Below are 18,034 nucleotides of genomic sequence, written 5' to 3'. Positions count from 1 at the left end.
AAACACCAGGTATTACAGCAAGCATATTATTATAGATCCCAATACCACAACAGATAAATGCAGACTTTGCAAACAACAAATAGAAACAGTAGATTACATCACAAGCGGATGTACAATACTAGCAAATACAGAATACCCCAGAAGACATGACAATGTCGCAAAAATAATACATCAACAGCTTGCCTTACAACATAAACTTTTAAAACAACACGTTCCTACATACAAGTATACACCACAAAATGTACTGGAGAATGATGAATACAAATTATACTGGAACAGAACCATTATAACAGATAAAACAACGCCACATAACAAATCTGACATCATACTCACCAATAAAAACAAGAAATTAACACAACTAATCGAAATATACATACCCAATACAACAAATATACAAAAGAAAACAGGAGAAAAAATTGAAAAATACACCCAACTGGCTGAGGAAGTCAAGGACATGTGGCATCAGGATAAAGTTAACATCATACCAATTATACTATCAACTACAGGAGTCATACCACACAATATCCACCAGTACATCAATGCAATACAGCTACATCCAAACATATACACTCCTGGAAATGGAAAAAAGAACACATTGACACCGGTGTGTCAGACCCACCATACTTGCTCCGGACACTGCGAGAGGGCTGTACCAGCAATGATCACACGCACGGCACAGCGGACACACCAGGAACCGCGGTGTTGGCCGCCGAATGGCGCTAGCTGCACAGCATTTTTGCACCGCCGCCGTCAGTGTCAGCCAGTTTGCCGTGGCATACGGAGCTCCATCGCAGTCTTTAACACTGGTAGCATGCCGCGACAGCGTGGACGTGAACCGTATGTGCAGTTGACGGACTTTGAGCGAGGGCGTATAGTGGGCATGCGGGAGGCCGGGTGGACGTACCGCCGAATTGCTCAACACGTGGGGCGTGAGGTCTCCACAGTACATCGATGTTGTCGCCAGTGGTCGGCGGAAGGTGCACGTGCCCGTCGACCTGGGACCGGACCGCAGCGACGCACGGATGCACGCCAAGACCGTAGGATCCTACGCAGTACCGTAGGGGACCGCACCGCCACTTCCCAGCAAATTAGGGACACTATTGCTCCTGGGGTATCGGCGAGGACCATTCGCAACCGTCTCCATGAAGCTGGGCTACGGTCCCGCACACCGTTAGGCCGTCTTCCGCTCACGCCCCAACATCGTGCAGCCCGCCTCCAGTGGTGTCGCGACAGGCGTGAATGGAGGGACGAATGGAGACGTGTCGTCTTCAGCGATGAGAGTCGCTTCTGCCTTGGTGCCAATGATGGTCGTATGCGTGTTTGGCGCCGTGCAGGTGAGCGCCACAATCAGGACTGCATACGACCGAGGCACACAGGGCCAACACCCGGCATCATGGTGTGGGGAGCGACCTCCTACAATGGCCGTACACCACTGGTGATCGTCGAGGGGACACTGAATAGTGCACGGTACAACCAAACCGTCATCGAACCCATCGTTCTACCATTCCTAGACCGGCAAGGGAACTTGCTGTTCCAACAGGACAATGCACGTCCGCATGTATCCCGTGCCACCCAACGTGCTCTAGAAGGTGTAAGTCAACTACCCTGGCCAGCAAGATCTCCGGATCTGTCCCCCATTGAGCATGTTTGGGACTGGATGAAGCGTCGTCTCACGCGGTCTGCACGTCCAGCACGAACGCTGGTCCAACTGAGGCGCCAGGTGGAAATGGCATGGCAAGCCGTTCCACAGGACTACATCCAGCATCTCTACGATCGTCTCCATGGGAGAATAGCAGCCTGCATTGCTGCGAAAGGTGGATATACACTGTACTAGTGCCGACATTGTGCATGCTCTGTTGCCTGTGTCTATGTGCCTGTGGTTCTGTCAGTGTGATCATGTGATGTATCTGACCCCAGGAATGTGTCAATAAAGTTTCCCCCTTCCTGGGACAATGAATTCACGGTGTTCTTATTTGAATTTCCAGGAGTGTATATACAACTACAGAAATCCTTAATTATTGATACATGTTCAATTACCCGAAAGTTCCTAAATGCAATATAACACATACTGTACAGTTAAAAGGAAGTGACGCTTGATCAAGGTCCGCGTCACTCCATTTTTAACCGGACTTAACGTCTGAGAAAGTGAAAGATAATAATAATAATAATAATAATAATAATAATAATAATATGTATGCCACAGTAGTCACTGTTTTGTAGCGCTGTCAGTTCATTTATCTGTTATGAAATCAATATTGCAATATTGAAGCAATTTATGTTCCATTGTGGGAACTACGTACAACTGCGAGGCATTTTCATGACTTGTTTAAGCATATGCGAGGTATGTGTATAAGTTTTACTGTCATAGTCATGGTACAAAGTATGTGTTAAGTAGCTGGATTATGTGAGGAAAATGTTGTTCATATATTCGTTTCACAAGCTATATACTTCACCATATTGTCGTGCGTTAACGCTAGTATTTGAAAAGAAATGTATTATTAACCTTTTAATCAGTATTATAGTGTTAATAAATAGTGATATGATTCTGATATGTTAAAATAATTTAGTTTCGTGATCAAACCACAACTGAACACTTTTGTTTTTACGTCTCAGAAAATTTCATTTTATCACTCAGGGGGTAATTACCTTCAGGTCGGGAACCACTGATGTAGTAGATAATTTAGGAGGCTGTTAGCGGACAAACGCTGTTGTCTGTAAGAAGGTTGCAATGCTAAAAGGCCGCAGAAAACTAGTGTTGATGGTTGGTGCATGGACTGGCAGTTGACCGTGAGCGCGTAAATAAATAAGACATCGAGCACATAGATAGACGAAGAGATGCACTACTTGCCCACTGCAGTATTCGCGGCAGATCATTGAAAAGGGTAACCGAAGTAGAATATTTAAGCTGCTTAAAACGGTTTGTAACAAGTTGTAGGAAAAGCAGGTGCCAAGTCGAGATTCATTGGGAGACTGTCATGGAAATGTAATTCATCCTCGAAAGAAGTGGCTTAGAAAACAATTTTTCACCAAGTCTTGAGCGACCATCATTGGTCTGGGAACGATAGCAAGCTGGATTAATTGAGTGAGAGAGAGAGAGAGAGAGAGAGAGAGAGAGAGAGAGAGAGAGGCAGGCAGGCGCGCTTCATCACTGGATCTTTTAGTCGGCAGTTACTGAGATGCTCAAACTCCAAAAGGCGGGCGCTACAACATAGACATTGCGTAGCACTAAGGATTTAGTTGAAAACTAGAGAAATTAGGGCTTATGGATAGTTGTTCGTCCCACGTGCCATTCATTATGGAACAGGGAAGAGAGAAAAGGACAGGGGTATGAGAAGTATCTTCCGCCGCACGCTGTAATGTGGCTTCCAGAGTACAAGTAGATGTATAGCATCCTTATGAATCACTGCAGATATCCCAGAAACGCTGTCCGTGGAGCGTTCGGAGTAGGTTTTTATCCGTTTCAGACTAAAACGAAATAGAATCATTTTGGGTAACCAGATAAATGGGGAAACCGAAGAACCCTTTTTGGATATTGTACAGGTAGTACACAGGCAGAGAATGACTAGGGATTGTTCACAGAAAAAAATTTAAAAATCATCCTTCCAGACGAATTTCTCCTAAATGCTTACATTCGTCAAAATTTGCATCGCATTATAATCATAGGAGTAAATCTGACTGAATGACAAACTTGCCAGAAGTCAGGCGTTTGTTTGCTTACTGTGTTTGCTTACTATGGAGACAAGATGCAAACGCAGTTACCTTCTTCGCGTGGGATTTCAGGATTCACTTGCATATCTTTCGGAGTAAAGCGTGAATGACATTGGTATTCCAATTTGCTCTCACAGAATCACATTCATACTTATTTTCAGCGAACAGCAATTCACAAATGACAGCATTTTAGAGAACACTACTCTCCCAAAAAATATAGAAGCAACTAAAATTGAGTGAAACAACAAGCTTGTGTGAAGATTTTTTGGAGGAAAATCGAAAACACATACGCACGCACACGCACACGCACACGCACACACACACACACACACACACACACACACATACTAACAAATTTACTGTACCCTGATGACGGAGGTTCAAACCTTTGCAACGCGTCGTGGAGATAAATAAACAGTGACTGGTAACAGCAAACTTGTTGTTTCATTTAATGTCAATAAGTCACGGTAAAGCCTAACCGTAAATGCTCGCATTTAAAGTCAACTAAAATTATTCATAAAGGTCGTGTATTTCATTTTGAAATATTATTCAAGTATTTTGATCATCAAAATAGTTGTAGTGGATGTGTGGTTTACATGGTATATTTAGACTGCTGGATGTGAAAGCACGCCATCCGTAATCTCCCTTGGACAACACAGTGAGCAATTCCTTGTATTGTTCCCGCCGATGCCAATGAGGTATAATTGCAAGCCGTGTTTGATAGTTTGGCATTGCGCGGTGCAGATGGCACCGCCTGCTAGGCCTCAGCACGTTCAGCCAGAACAAAGGACAGGCGTGGCGCTCGCTGCCACGCGGCGGCCACCACGTGTGCACTGCGCGCTCTTCTCTGCGAGCTTCCAAAGATAAACAGCACTAGGCTGGGGCGGAGCGGAGGCGAGGCATTGCTTTCCTGTGTCACTTGTGCAATGCTGTGCTCTAGCACACTAACAAAACGTCACACTATTACTGCGTACTTTTTATTCATAGATCTCATCAGTAGTATGACAGCTCAGCGAGATAATTGTTTTAAACAGATCTTATCGAATGTTACGAAGACGTGGCTAATTTGTCAGAAACAGATGAAATTTCAATAATTAAGAGCGCATAGGTGACCAGTTAACATTGTTTGTACAGAAACTGGTCGCAGCAGATGCTGGGACTCCCTCCAGTACGTGTCAAGGCTCTTGTAAACACGCAGGCTGCGGTAAACAAAACAGTCGCAGCGCTTGTGGGTAGGGTGAGAAAATGAATGTTCCAAACGCGTTCCTTCAGAAGACAGGGCACATTAACAGTGTAAAAGATTTTAGCAGTAGTGGTTACTGTATACGATAGAAAAATATTTCTAAATCCGTTCCATATGAGGAAATGAGGACATTTTGTGCAGTCGCTGAGCACTGAACATTTGACTGGAGATTCGAGAAGATTGGTTTCTTTATCAGTGGTACATTTCTACACTGAAGTTCCAAAGATTTCACAATGACATTTGCTCTTACGACATTTGTTTTGCAGGAATGGTCCTATCAGAAAGACTATATACTTGCATGAGTCATTACTGTGCTATACAAACAAATTGACATAGAGGTCTCCATGCGCATCTCCATTACTTCTGTGCTGTACGAACAAGTCGATGTAGAGGTCTTAATGTGCAGCCCACGTGCGGCTGTTAGCAGAAATAGTTGTACTAAGTCTCTGTGTTATGTTGGTTTTTCCAAAACTAGGAACAGCTTGAAACGAGAGTAAAATAAGACACATTAACAAGAACGAGCAACATGGGTGTAAAGAACGCACTCTTCTCTCATGGACTTCAGGCAAAAACATGTGAAGTTCGTAGCGCCAAAAAGTGTCTGCAAATGTTTCCTGATAGTGCAGTTATTGGTACCACAAAGTTCGTTCTCTACACTTCCAGTAAGCTATATAGCTGCCAATTACAGATTTTGGCACTACATTTGCGGTAGATCTTTTTACAATTAGCTCATAGTTTCATTTGCAATGAAATTGCATGTTTATTTTCCAATCAACTGTGCCGGTTAAAAATGTGCATCCCTGGCGGGAATCGAACCCGCGACCTTTGGATTAGAAGTCCAACGCGCTATCCCCTGCGCTACAGGGACTGGCACGCCAACAAGTTCTGGCAGCGTCAAGTCCTTCCGCCGGCCCGGCGTGCGGTTATCGCAAAGTCACTGCTGACGTAGCGGCGCGCCTGGCGCGTTCATAGTCGGCACGTACTTACGTACTTGTGGCCACTGCCTACCGCAGAACAACTTGCGATTAATATGGCAGGGGCATATTTGCTGATGCCACCTACTGCTTTGCGTGCTATTAACATCTCTTAAAGATTTCGTCGGCTCGACTGTAGCTACCATGTGGCGCAGATGACTGGAGGGTAATTTCCGAGATCACACGACCTCTTCAGACTTTGGAAGTAACCTACACTGCAGCTCTATTCGCTACAATGATTCATTGCCAATCCGTCGAGTAGAGCTGATACTAACAATTTGAGAATGGTTACATTGTTTGCCTTAAGATCTCTCTCTCTCTCTCTCTCTCTCTCTCTCTCTCTCTCTCTCTCACACACACACACACACACACACACACACACGAGACACGCCAGTTTTACGGCCTGTAGAACATTGTTGAGGACAGCTTTAAGAAACTCCGAGAAACCCAGCGGATATTTAGGCGCCTATTAGGGCGTAGAACTTGGTAAACTGCTCTCGTTTCGTAGTGCAATTTAGGTGTATAACGATTGACTCCTTAACAAAAACCAGCTGGAACTATCAGTTCATTTTTGACCACCTATTGTTTGATTTAACGACCGTAGAGTGTACTGAAACGTTGGACTAATTGAGCACGGGCGATTCAGTGTATCTCCAACGACTTGACTTTAGATGGGCTATTTGAGGTTTTTGGATACTATCGGCTCGATGGGTTTCAGCAGATGCGAAAATGCCGCATCGTGCACTTGAAACACAAGTCAGTTGCATGTTTTTGGTAAATACTTTAAGATGCGTAAATTACTTGAACGAACTGTTGGTTGTGTTGATGTTTTACTTGTTTTAACAATACTTACAGGTGCGCTTGGGAAAGAATTCTTATAGCTGCTGAAGACTCGGACGTGACTGGTTGATAAAATGTTACAAATGGTTTTATGAATCTAGTATTGGAGACACAAAGGTGTGCAATACTTAGTCGTAGAACCCATTGAAATTAAACGGCTGACGGAGACAGCAAAAGTGTTATAAAAAGCAGTCCTAAGCTTTCTCCCCAATCACAAACCTATAATGAGCAACATGTTGTCTCTGCGACCTTTTGCTTAATTGACGCGTTCCAAATCATAATGTTTATTGTGAATGTAGTTTAAGTAATGTGGAAGTAATTAGATTTTGGTAATAACAAAGGGCAGAATTGCTAAAAGAAATCAATAAGCGATCCGTAGGAATATACGACCTGTATATCGTTTTGAAGTTGCATCATCGTGTGCCTCGCCAAATTAAAAGCGGAGGCCTAAGTTCTCAACGTGTAGCTGAGCCATACCACACGATGCACCCAATGCTACTGTGCCGCTTGTGAAATGACCTGTCAATAGTGATCACGTAACCAATGACGCATCAATTTTTACAAATGTTCGTCATTTTGCTTAATGTTGAAAGAACTGATAAATCTGATACTTAGCTAATAGTATGTTGGCTTCGTTGTCTTCTTAGGGTATGATTGCTGTCCAGAGTTTTTCCTGAGCAAAGAAATGTGTAGCTCTCCAAAATCGTAAAAGGTAAATGGTGACCTTACCTGTACTAAAAATTTAGTGAAAACAAGATTGTAAATAACTTTATAAAATTAACATCGATATGTTTCATGTTGGCTTCAGAATTATTCTATTGATATCTATTGACAACAATTCATAAGGTATATGGTTGACATGTAAACCAATTTACGAATTTATAATTTTTAATGAATGAAGTGATAGATAACCACTGGTATCGAAGGATTCCTAATATGGACTGGGCTTAGTTAAAATAGGACGTGTGCTTCCTCCTTCGTTTGGAAATGTACTTTAGAAGAGTAGTTGAATGGAACTGATAGCACTTTTGGAAAACGGTTGTAAAATGAGTTTCAGCAAAAGAATCACAAGGATAGGCGTATACTCGAATTAAATTAGGCGATGCCGAGGGAGTTTCGTTAGGACATTACGCTAAAAGCCATCGAATGAGTTTTAATATTTAGGGAGGAAAGTATGATTATATAGTAAAAGTGGAAAAGATATAAATTTAACTGGTAAAATATCTCTTCTGAAAGTGTCTGGCGAGTAACCCGGAAGCGAAACGGGGACTATAATCTATAAGACAAGAAATGAATAAAAGCTTAATAAGTTATTTCCGATTCTTGTAGGTGAGTGTTGCATCTTGGTGCGTACGCACTACTTTGTTATGGGAAGGCAAAGTATTAGGCAGCTAGAAGCTGAAGCTGCGTTGGCGGACTTGCCGAGATGTAGTTAGAGTAAGCTGTGTTCCCGTGGAAACTTAGTGTTGATTTTTGTTATGGCTTCTTATATATAGTGCTTTGAAATGCAGTGTCTTTGTGGAGATTACTGCCGGTATGTTGAGGAACCAATATGAGGCGACGTTTATTTAGTGTTCTGCAGCCGAGAGCCGGATCTCGAAAACTATCTGAGTGCAATTAGGTCGCCACAGGGCGTTTAACACTCAGACTAGTAGTGAATGTTTTAACCTGCACTTATATAGCCAAGCAACTGGACTCTGTGTGGCGAAGGGTAGGCTTACTTCCTGTATCACTGACGCCCCCCACTACCTCTCTCTCTCTCTCTCTCTCTCTCTCTCTCTCTCTCTCTCTCTCTCTCTCTCTCTCTCTCTCTCTCACACACACACACACACACACACACACACACACTCACTCACTCACTCACTCACTCACACAAGTCATTCCTTTTCCGTCTGCGAATAGTGTGCGGCTGCTGGTAATCCTCCGTATGACGTCGAATCTCTACAGTTTTACCTTCGTGATCATTTTAAGAGATACACTATTAGAAAAAAGACAACGACGCACCACGGAGGAATCATCTGAATGGGACGGAAATCGATAGATGTTATGTACTTTTAAACACAAACAAATGATTAAACTTTAGAAAAAATCCATGGTTTATTCAAGAGGAAAAAAGCTTCACAGACTGAGCAAGTCAGTAACGAATTGGTCCTTCTCTGGTCCTTATGACTGATACAGTTATTGGACGTCCTCCTTGGAGAGATCACCAGATTTTGTTAAATTAGCGCGTTAGATCGTCAATATACCGATACGATTGGAGGACTCTGCTCCTAACACCCCAAACAACCCTGCTAGCCAAAGTAGGGTTTGGCACGTGCAAAGACAAGCGGTAGAAACTCTCGCGGTGTGTGGGGGGGGGGGGGGGGGGGGGGGGGGACAGGCGCCGGCATTACCTTGCTGTAAGCCCAGGATGGCTTGCCATGAAGGGCAACAAAACGGGGTGTAGAACATCGTCGACGTACCACTGTGCTGTAAGGAGGTCTGCTATGAAAAGAAATAGCAACCCGGACCATGACTGCTGGGTGTCGGGCTGCATGGCGAGTGACAGGTTGGTACCCCAGCACTGTGCCGAGTGTCTCAAGACACGTCTTCGCTGGTTATCAGATCTCAGTTCAAAGCGGGACTCGTCACTGAAGACAATTCTTCTCCTGTCGATGAGATTGCAGCCGAAGACGTGTCTGTAGATCAGGAGACGCACAGACAGCGGTGGGACACCACACGCCCTGTCATCCAGGTGTGATGGTCTGGGGTGCCATTTGTTTTCACAGCAGGTCGCCTTTGGTTGTCCTCTGCGGCATCCTTACAGCATATCGGTACGTCGACGATATTCTACGCTCTTTTGTTGCCCGTCATGGCAAACCATTCTGGACTTAGGCTTCAGCAAGATAATCGCCGCCGCCTCACCGCGAGAGTTTGTGCTTGCCTAACTACGATGGCTAGCAAGGTCGCCAGATCTCTCCCTAATTAAGAACGGTTGGAACGCGATGGGCAGGGCCCTCAAACCACATAGGTTATTGACGATCTAGCGCGCCAATTGGACAGTATTTGTCACATCCCTTAGGAGGACATCCAACAACTTTTATCAACCAGAGCCAAGCCGAACTGCTTGCATAAAGGACAGAGGTGGAACAACGCGTTATTGGCGTGCTCAGTTTGTGAAGCACTTTCTCTTGGATGAATCATCCAATTTTTCTGAGATAGTAATAATTTGTTTGTCCGTACATGTAGATCACATCTACAGATTTCCCTGCCATTGGGATAATTCTTTCATGATTCGCCGAAGCAAAACGTTGATTGATTGTCCTACGAACTTGTGCTCTAGGAATTTTAATAGTAAGCGGCACTTTTTTGTTCGTGAGTGGATTAAACATCGTGAGGATTTGATTTCCCTGGATTAGTTTTTCATGATACTTCCTCTTTAATATGCTGCAAATTGATCCGGCTTTTCCGCTAAACACTTCCGTGCAAATGAGTGGCGCAGAACGTCTCACATCGGTTTATTCCTCTGTCTTCCACCGCGCCCTGAGCAACTGGCCGGTGCCGCGAGCAGTGGCGATTTGGGCGGCGCGCGCCTGAATGGGCAGCGACCTTGCGTGGCGCGGCTAGACTGCCCTTCGCCGCGGACCACCGCTTACGTAAGCGGGCGCTGGCGCTGGTGCTGGAGCCGGTGCCGTCGGTGAGACAAAGGCGGTGCCTTGCGGGTCACGGGAACCGGTCCCCGCCACGGCGTTGCCGCCCTCACCTGCCAGCACCCGCACTACATCCTCCCATCTCCTGGCCGACTGCCACCGGGAGCTCACACTGCCGCCAACCGGGGCCTATATGCGCTGTCGAAGCAGTTTTTATAGGCTCTTCATGCGGTTTTCCCCGCACGCCTCCCTTAGCGTAAGTGAGGATTGTTGTTACAGGAGCATCCTGACGCAGAATTAAAAGCTTAAAACGCGCCCTAACACGGCGGGACAGTCGCCACTAAAAAGTGGAGAAGGAGGCTAAGAAGGTGGGGGATCATATGTACATATGTCAGCACGCGATAACTGGTTTTCTCATTACGTCGCTCCTGAACTGTGTGCTATCAAAAACTCTTCACATCGCCATTCGCGCGCAATAACCGCAGATAAACGTAGCCTTTCTTTCTACTGTATCATGGGAGTGCATAATCAGTCTGCGATCAGCTAATTACGCAGTAACGGGCGTGCTGCATGGGAACGATGCTAAAGTAACGTGAACGATTTTAACAGTTTTGTGCTTAAATAACTGCTACGGTGATATGTGGCGTTCATGAGATTATCAACAGTAACCTACACTATGTGATCAAAAGTATCCGGTCACCTGGCTGAAAACGAGTTAAAAGTTCGTGGCGCCATCCATCGCTAATGCTGGACTTCAATATGGTGTTGGCCCACCCTTAGCCTTGATGACAGCTTCCATTTTCATAGGCATACGTTCAATCAGGTGCTGGCAGGTTTCTTGGGGAATGGCAGGCCATTCTTTACGGAGTGCTGCTCTGAGGAGAGGTATCGATGTCGGTCGGTGAGGCCTGGCACGAAGTCGGCATTCCAAAACATCCCAAAGGTGCTCTATAGGATTCAGGTCAGGACTCTGTGCAAGCCAGTCCATTACAGGAATGTTATCATCGTGTAACCACTCCATTACAGGCTGTGCTTTATGAACAGGTGATCGACCGTGTTGAAAGATACAGTCGCCATCCCCGAATTGCTCTTCAACAGTGGGAAGCAAAGAAGGTGCTTAAAACATCGATGTAGGCTTGTGTTTGATAGTGCGACGCAAAACAACAAGGGGTGCAAGCCACCTCCATGAAAAACACGACCACACCATGACACCACTGCCTCCGAATTTTACTGTTGGCACGACACACGCTCGCAGATGACATTCACCGGGCATTCGCCACACCCACACGCTGCCATCGGATCGCCACATTGTGTAAATTTTTGCGCTGTTCAATCGTCCAATGTTGACGCTTCTTACACCAAGCGAGGCGTTGTTAGGCATTTACGCGCGTGATGTGTGGCTTACGAGCAGCCGCTGGACCATGAAATCAAAGTTTTCTCACCTCGCGCCTAACTGTCATAGTACTTGTAGTGGATCCTGATGCAATTTGGAATTCCTGTGTGACGGTCAGGATAGATGTTTGCCTATTACACATTACGACCCTCTTCAACTATCGGCGGTCTGTGTCAGTCAACAGACGAGGTCGGCCCGTACGCTTTTGTGCTGTACGTGTCCCTTCACGTTTCCGCTTCACTGTCGCATCGGAAACAGTGGACCAAGGGCTGTTTAGGAGTGTGGAAATCTCGCGTTCAGACGTATGACCACGTTCGAAGTCCGTGAGTTCCGCGGAGCGCCCCATTGTGCTCTCTCACGATGTCTAAATGACTACTGAGGTCGCTGATATGAAGTACCTGGTAATAGATGGCAGCACAATGCACCTAATATGAAAACCGCATGTTTTTGGGGGTGTCCGGATACGTTATGCAAAATTGTTCACCAGCGTGCTGTGAGAGCGATAGTTGTTTTACGATGGCCTTGTAACCATTTTAAAAACCTTGACAGCGATAGTTACATTCCAGTTTTGCTAACTTCGCGCGTAATTACTTTTCTAATATTCCTGTTATAGGTTAGTATTAGTAAATAATACGTAGTCAAAAAAATCACAGAAGATAAGTCTACGAGGCTTAAGTCAGTAAGAAAACTAAGAAAACCCTGTAATACGTGTAAAGAAAGCCACTGGTTTCGTACAGACGCACGAGGCAAGGTTGACTTCAGCGTAGGCGGCTCGTCCTCTCGAGTGTGTCGCAGTAATCGCACGCGCGTGCGTGCGTGACTCCACTCGGACGACGTCCCAGACAGGAGGGCCGTGACGGGCATTGGCAGGCAGGCAGGCAGACGTTGAGGTAGCGACCGATGTGGCATATTGCCAAGGAAAACCACGATGTGATCTGCGTGTGAAGCTGCGGATGTCTGAAGAGGAAGTCGGTGCCATCCATTGGGGGGGCAGCGGAAAAGGACAAACACCGAAGATCGCTTCTAAAAATAGATCAATACATCCACATCCATAGTCCGCACGCCACTAAACGTCGTACCATTCCCTGCAGGACCACCCAAGTCCACTCAGTCCGCTAGTAAATGAGTACCATGAATCTTGGACCGGGGCGACGGGTACGCCACCCTTCATCTCTAACAGTGCCGTGGCCAAGTCAGTGCAGTAGCCCGATCATGGGCTTGCGCCACGTCCCATACCTGTAACGTGACGCGCAACGCCTCTTAGAGCGTCGACCACTGGAGTTTGTTGAGCACCTCCGTTTTCAAGCGCTTACTAAACCGAGTCCTTGACAAAATGCGCCTCTCTCTCTCTCTCTCTCTCTCTCTCTCTCTCTCTGCCTGATGTAACTGATAAGGATTCCAGACTGACGAGAAAAACTCATTAATCTCTCTAAAAAAGTGCTTAATAGATACTTTCATAAGGGATTAATTAATTTTTAAGGCGATTGCCCAAAGCTGTTAAGTATTTTATGAAATGTATGACACGCACCTGCGTGTTCCACAGATGGCAGGTGGCAGTACTGGCAGTGGGCACGATCCTTGGTTTTTTTGGGGCTACGGTAGAAGCGTGTCTGAAACGGCGAAGTTCGTAAACAGTTAAACAGTTCTTGTGCCGCCGTGGTTGACGTAAACTGTTCATGGCAAAATGGTGCTTTCAAAAACTGCTGACGAGGTAACTGGTGCACCATGGGCCAGAGATAACAGGGATGAAAGACGGCTGAGGAAATGTGTACGGGCGAAAATGGATAGCTGGCCACCCAGATGAACAAAGGGGCTACCAGCAAGGTCTCCTCAATGACAGGTTAGCTAACGTCGCTGCATACGGGCCTTCGCAGCGGGCGCCTGGTTCATGTCCCCATGCTGCTGTTCATCAGCGAAGAAGGCTAGAATTTTCACGCCAATACCACTGAGTGGCCATAGGTGGCCTTTTCAGATGAATCACGTTTCATACTCCAGTGGAAAGATGGCTTTTGGCGTGTACGGCATGAAACGTCTGAAAGCAAAAGGCCTAGACCGAATGACGGAGCGTTGTGGTCCGGGATATGGTTTCGTGGCATTCCCTGGGTGATCTTCATTCTGGAAGCCACAGTGGATTAACATAAGTATGCATCTATTTTTGGGTCTCATGTCCACCCCTACATGCAGTTTGTTTTTCCTCGGCACGACGGCGTCTACAAGCAAGACAATGTAACGTGTCACACAGCTCGCAGTGTTCTGAGAGCAAGCTGAGTTTACCGCACTGTCTGGCCACCAAACTGTTTGGGTTTAAACTCAGTTGAGAATCTGTGGGACCACCTCGTTCGGCCAGTTCGGGCCGTGGATCCTAAAACGAGAAACCTAGCGCAGCTGGCTACAGCACTGTGATCGCCGTGTCTCCACATCCCTGTCGGTATCTTCTAGAACCTCACTGACAGTCCGCGCTGCAAAATGTGCTTATTTGTGCTTTTGACAGGTGTAGCTATTTACGTATCGTGCCGTGTCATAACCCAATGCTACTAAAACTTCCCCATTAGAACTGCAGAATTTACGAAGGACAAATGAGTATCGTTGACCTCTTTAGTAAAGATACGTGATTGCTATTATGATGTTCATTAGTTGTGATTGGGCTGTATTAATAACATTACCGTATTGATATGACACGTGACACGTAAATAATAAATGAACATTTACATTGTGATTATTGTAACGAAAACGGACAGTGAAAATAAAAGAACATTTCATGAAATACATTTATATCGTCATTTCTCTTTAGGCGCCCCATACGGTTACTCCCACTGTTTTTCGACTGTGACTATTATCGGCGGTATATCGTCAATAGTGTAATCGAACAGCATGGATCTTCCCGCGCCTATTTATGCGCATATTTTATCGTCAGGTCTTACTGCATTTCGTTACGGCCCTCTGACGTTGCCTCAACAGAGCTTCCCACGTTATCCACTAGATCAGTCATGTGTATTGTAAGCCGTAACGGAATTGTAACATTCGTTGGGCTATTCCCGAAAATAGTCTTACGTTTGTGACATTGTATTTAAGAGAACTACGTGTTGATCTTTGTTGCCGGCCGGAGTGGCCGAGCGGTTAAAGGCGCTACAGTCTGGAACCGCACGACCGCTACGGTCGCAGGTTCGAATCCTGCCTCGGGCATGGATGTGTGTGATGTCCTTAGGTTAGTTAGGTTTAAGTAGTTCTAAGTTCTAGGGGACTTATGACCACAGCAGTTGAGTCCCATAGTGCTCAGAGCCATTTGAACCATTTTGATCTTTGTTCTGTACGAAGTCCGAAATCCTGCCTTAATTAATAGCCGTCTTCCAGTGCTCTGCCAAGTTGGTGTTTCCATTTTGTACACAATATTTCGACAACCGACTTGGTGCTGCGAGTTTTGCTTTTATGTTTACTCGCTGCGTGGACTCCAACCACACTGTGAACGAGCTATTGTTGGTCTCAGACCGCTATTTATAGCAGAGTTCGATTCCCGATGTCCACTGCACCCTTTTATGCTATTTTGCTTTATAGAACACTCACTCGTACTCCGTGAAACGAAAATTCCCTCAGCGTTTCAATAAATTGAATGCCGGACCCCAAGCGTTATTTAAATTGAAACCTCCACACCTTTTAACAGGTTTTCTGATATCTTTATTTCGATTAATTATGCTGTCCCAGAAACTGGGCGTTTGCACCACGATACTGGTTTCATCGTATTTCATTTCACGATTATCTTCGAGGTGCTGCTCGGCGACAGCTGATATGTTAGGTTGTTTCAGTCGGGTGTGTCGCTGATGTTCCTTGTATCACTCGTCGGTCGTCGAAATATTATACAGAAATGGAAACAACTACACAGCTGAACAACCGGAAGATCATTATTAGCCAATCACGCCGAGAAAACCTGAGATCACATCGTACTCCCTTCATTAAGCTACAATGCAAAACGGCGTCGAATGTGTTCTGGAATAACTTTTGTCCACGAAAAACTGGCCACCGTCTTCGCGACAGTCCGATTTGAAAAAGTACAGACACTCGGACATGCAAACACAAATAACTACTAGAAAAAAACAGGGAAACGTGAATTAAAATTTAAAAAATGACGAAGAGTAACGAAGAATCGCATTACATCGTCAAAATGAATGCGAGGAAATTCCATAAATATTATTCCTTTGCATTATTTGGCGGTTATGGCGGTTACAGACGAAATCTGTTTCTAATGTGTGCAGCTATATACAATACATGTTAAGACTCGTTGTGATTCCCCCACCTTAAAAAAAAGTGCTTGTAATTCTAGAAAGACGACTTTTACCGACAGAGCATAGAATAACCTGAACATTCGCCAGCGGTCTGGTTACTTCCAGCAGAAAGGAGTTTTGTGGTAACATAGGAACAATTGCAGGTCGTCTAGGCGCGGAACTTTACATGACAGTAGTTAAGAGTACGTGTAACTTCAGCCTTTCTCGTTTTGGCTTGTGTAGAACAACTTTACTACTTACGTGTACAATCACCATTGTCGATAGCATGTGCCTTCCATCGCGTATTCACACTAGTATGGAACAGAGCCCGATATTAGAGTGCGGTAATGTTGCTCCACGCCCGACGTTCACCTCAGAATCGAAAATCACGACCTCCTGTTGCAAACTACATTGTCCGGGCAGTGAGACCCCAACCCACGCATACATGCCATTACCTTTTTAGTCGCTATGATTGGTTTATATTTCATTGCCCTTTGCTTAAAATTCAGCGCTTCGACGGATGCAGCAGTCGACAACGTATGATTCACAGATATCTAAATACTACTTGATGAAGTGAAACAGCAGTTATTCGTCGGTAAAGATTCATAGGAAGCATCATAATATATTTTTGCTTCTTAGTTACTCATATCGAAGTAGCAATGCAGAGTAATCGGTCAAAAAGATATGCCAGAGCCGTGCCCGATTCCGCCAAGATGCAGTTTCTACGTTCTTAGAGTACGATTTAACCACAGGACTGTTTATATAACAGTCGACAAGCTAGCTTAGATATGAAAGGGAAGCAAATCGCGGATCGAATAGATACGCTGGGTTAAACCCTAGGTGTTATATACAGGCCAGCCTTATTTTGGCGGTTTTCCGCATTCGTGTGGGTAAAATGCAGGTTACTCTACTTGTATCTAAATCGGAAACCCAATACGAAAACATACATAAAAACCTGACGCTATTGAGACGGAAACCACCCAACTGGACTGCCTTAAAGTAATGACAACAGAGACAGTAAGTGGTAACCCCATCCACAGACGTAAACTTAGTCAAATCATTGCCAGAAGATTTCCTATCGACGACAGCATCGTCACGGTGAAACAAAACCCGAAGAAAAAAAATTACTTTAAAATATTTGTTTCCGCTCAATGCTACGGCCTTACTCCACCTTATTGGGAGGGCCTCTCTACTGGTAGATATTTGAACCAACGTCTTGCTGCCTCAGTAGCCTCCCTGTCATCCACGTACAGCTTCCAGCTGGTTGCATCCTTCATTGCGCCAAAGAGATGGAAGGTGGGAGATGCGACGTCCGGGCCAGGATGGATGAGGAAGAATAGTCGAATGAAGTTTTGTGAGCTCCTCTCGGGTGCGCAGACTTCAGTGAGGGAAAGCGTTGTCATGGAAAATGAGTTCTTTTGCTTTTTTTTGTGGCGATGAACGCGCTGAAGTCGTTTCTTCAATTTCCTGACGGTACCACAATGCTTCAGAGTTGATCGTTGCACCATGACGGAGGACATCAAACAGAATAACCCAGAGCCCCAGAAGACCGTTGCCGTGACTTTACCGGCTGAGGGTGCGGCTTTAAACTTTTTCTTTGGCTGGCTCTGAGCACTATGGGACTTAACATCTGTGGCCATCAGTCCCCTAGAACTTAGAACTACTTAAACCTAACTAACGTAAGGACATCACACACATCCATGCCCGAGGCAGGATTCGAACCTGCGACCGCAGCAGTCACGCGGTTCCAAACTGAAACGCCTAGAACCGCACGGCTCTACGGCCGGCTTTTCTTTCGAGGAGAGGTGGTGTGGCGCCGCTCCATGCATTGCTGGTTTGTTTCCGGTTCGAAATCGAAATGACGAACCCATTATTCGTCGCCTGTGACGATGTTTGACAAAAAAAAGACATGCTCCGCCTCGTAACTCGCAAGCAATTCCGCACAGATTGTCCTTCGTTGCTTTTTATGGTCTTCTGTCAGGTGGCGAGGA

General features: G+C 45.4%; 1 protein-coding gene and 1 non-coding gene across 2 annotated transcripts in view; one reads left to right on the top strand and one right to left on the bottom strand.

Moving 5' to 3' along the window:
• The window catches only part of LOC124621763 (Krueppel-like factor 16), a 269,430-nt gene that overhangs the window by 174,744 nt on the left and 76,652 nt on the right, over positions 1-18,034 (top strand). The gene's annotated exons all lie outside the window — the stretch shown is intronic.
• Positions 5,747-5,819, bottom strand: Trnar-ucu. The gene has a single exon. It is a non-coding gene; the product is annotated as a tRNA-Arg (tRNA).

This window comes from Schistocerca americana, chromosome 7 (assembly GCF_021461395.2).
Source record: "Schistocerca americana isolate TAMUIC-IGC-003095 chromosome 7, iqSchAmer2.1, whole genome shotgun sequence".
Lineage (NCBI taxonomy): Eukaryota > Metazoa > Arthropoda > Insecta > Orthoptera > Acrididae > Schistocerca > Schistocerca americana.
The sequence above is the reverse complement of the archived record's forward strand: the minus strand, read 5'-3'. Positions and strand labels throughout refer to the sequence as shown.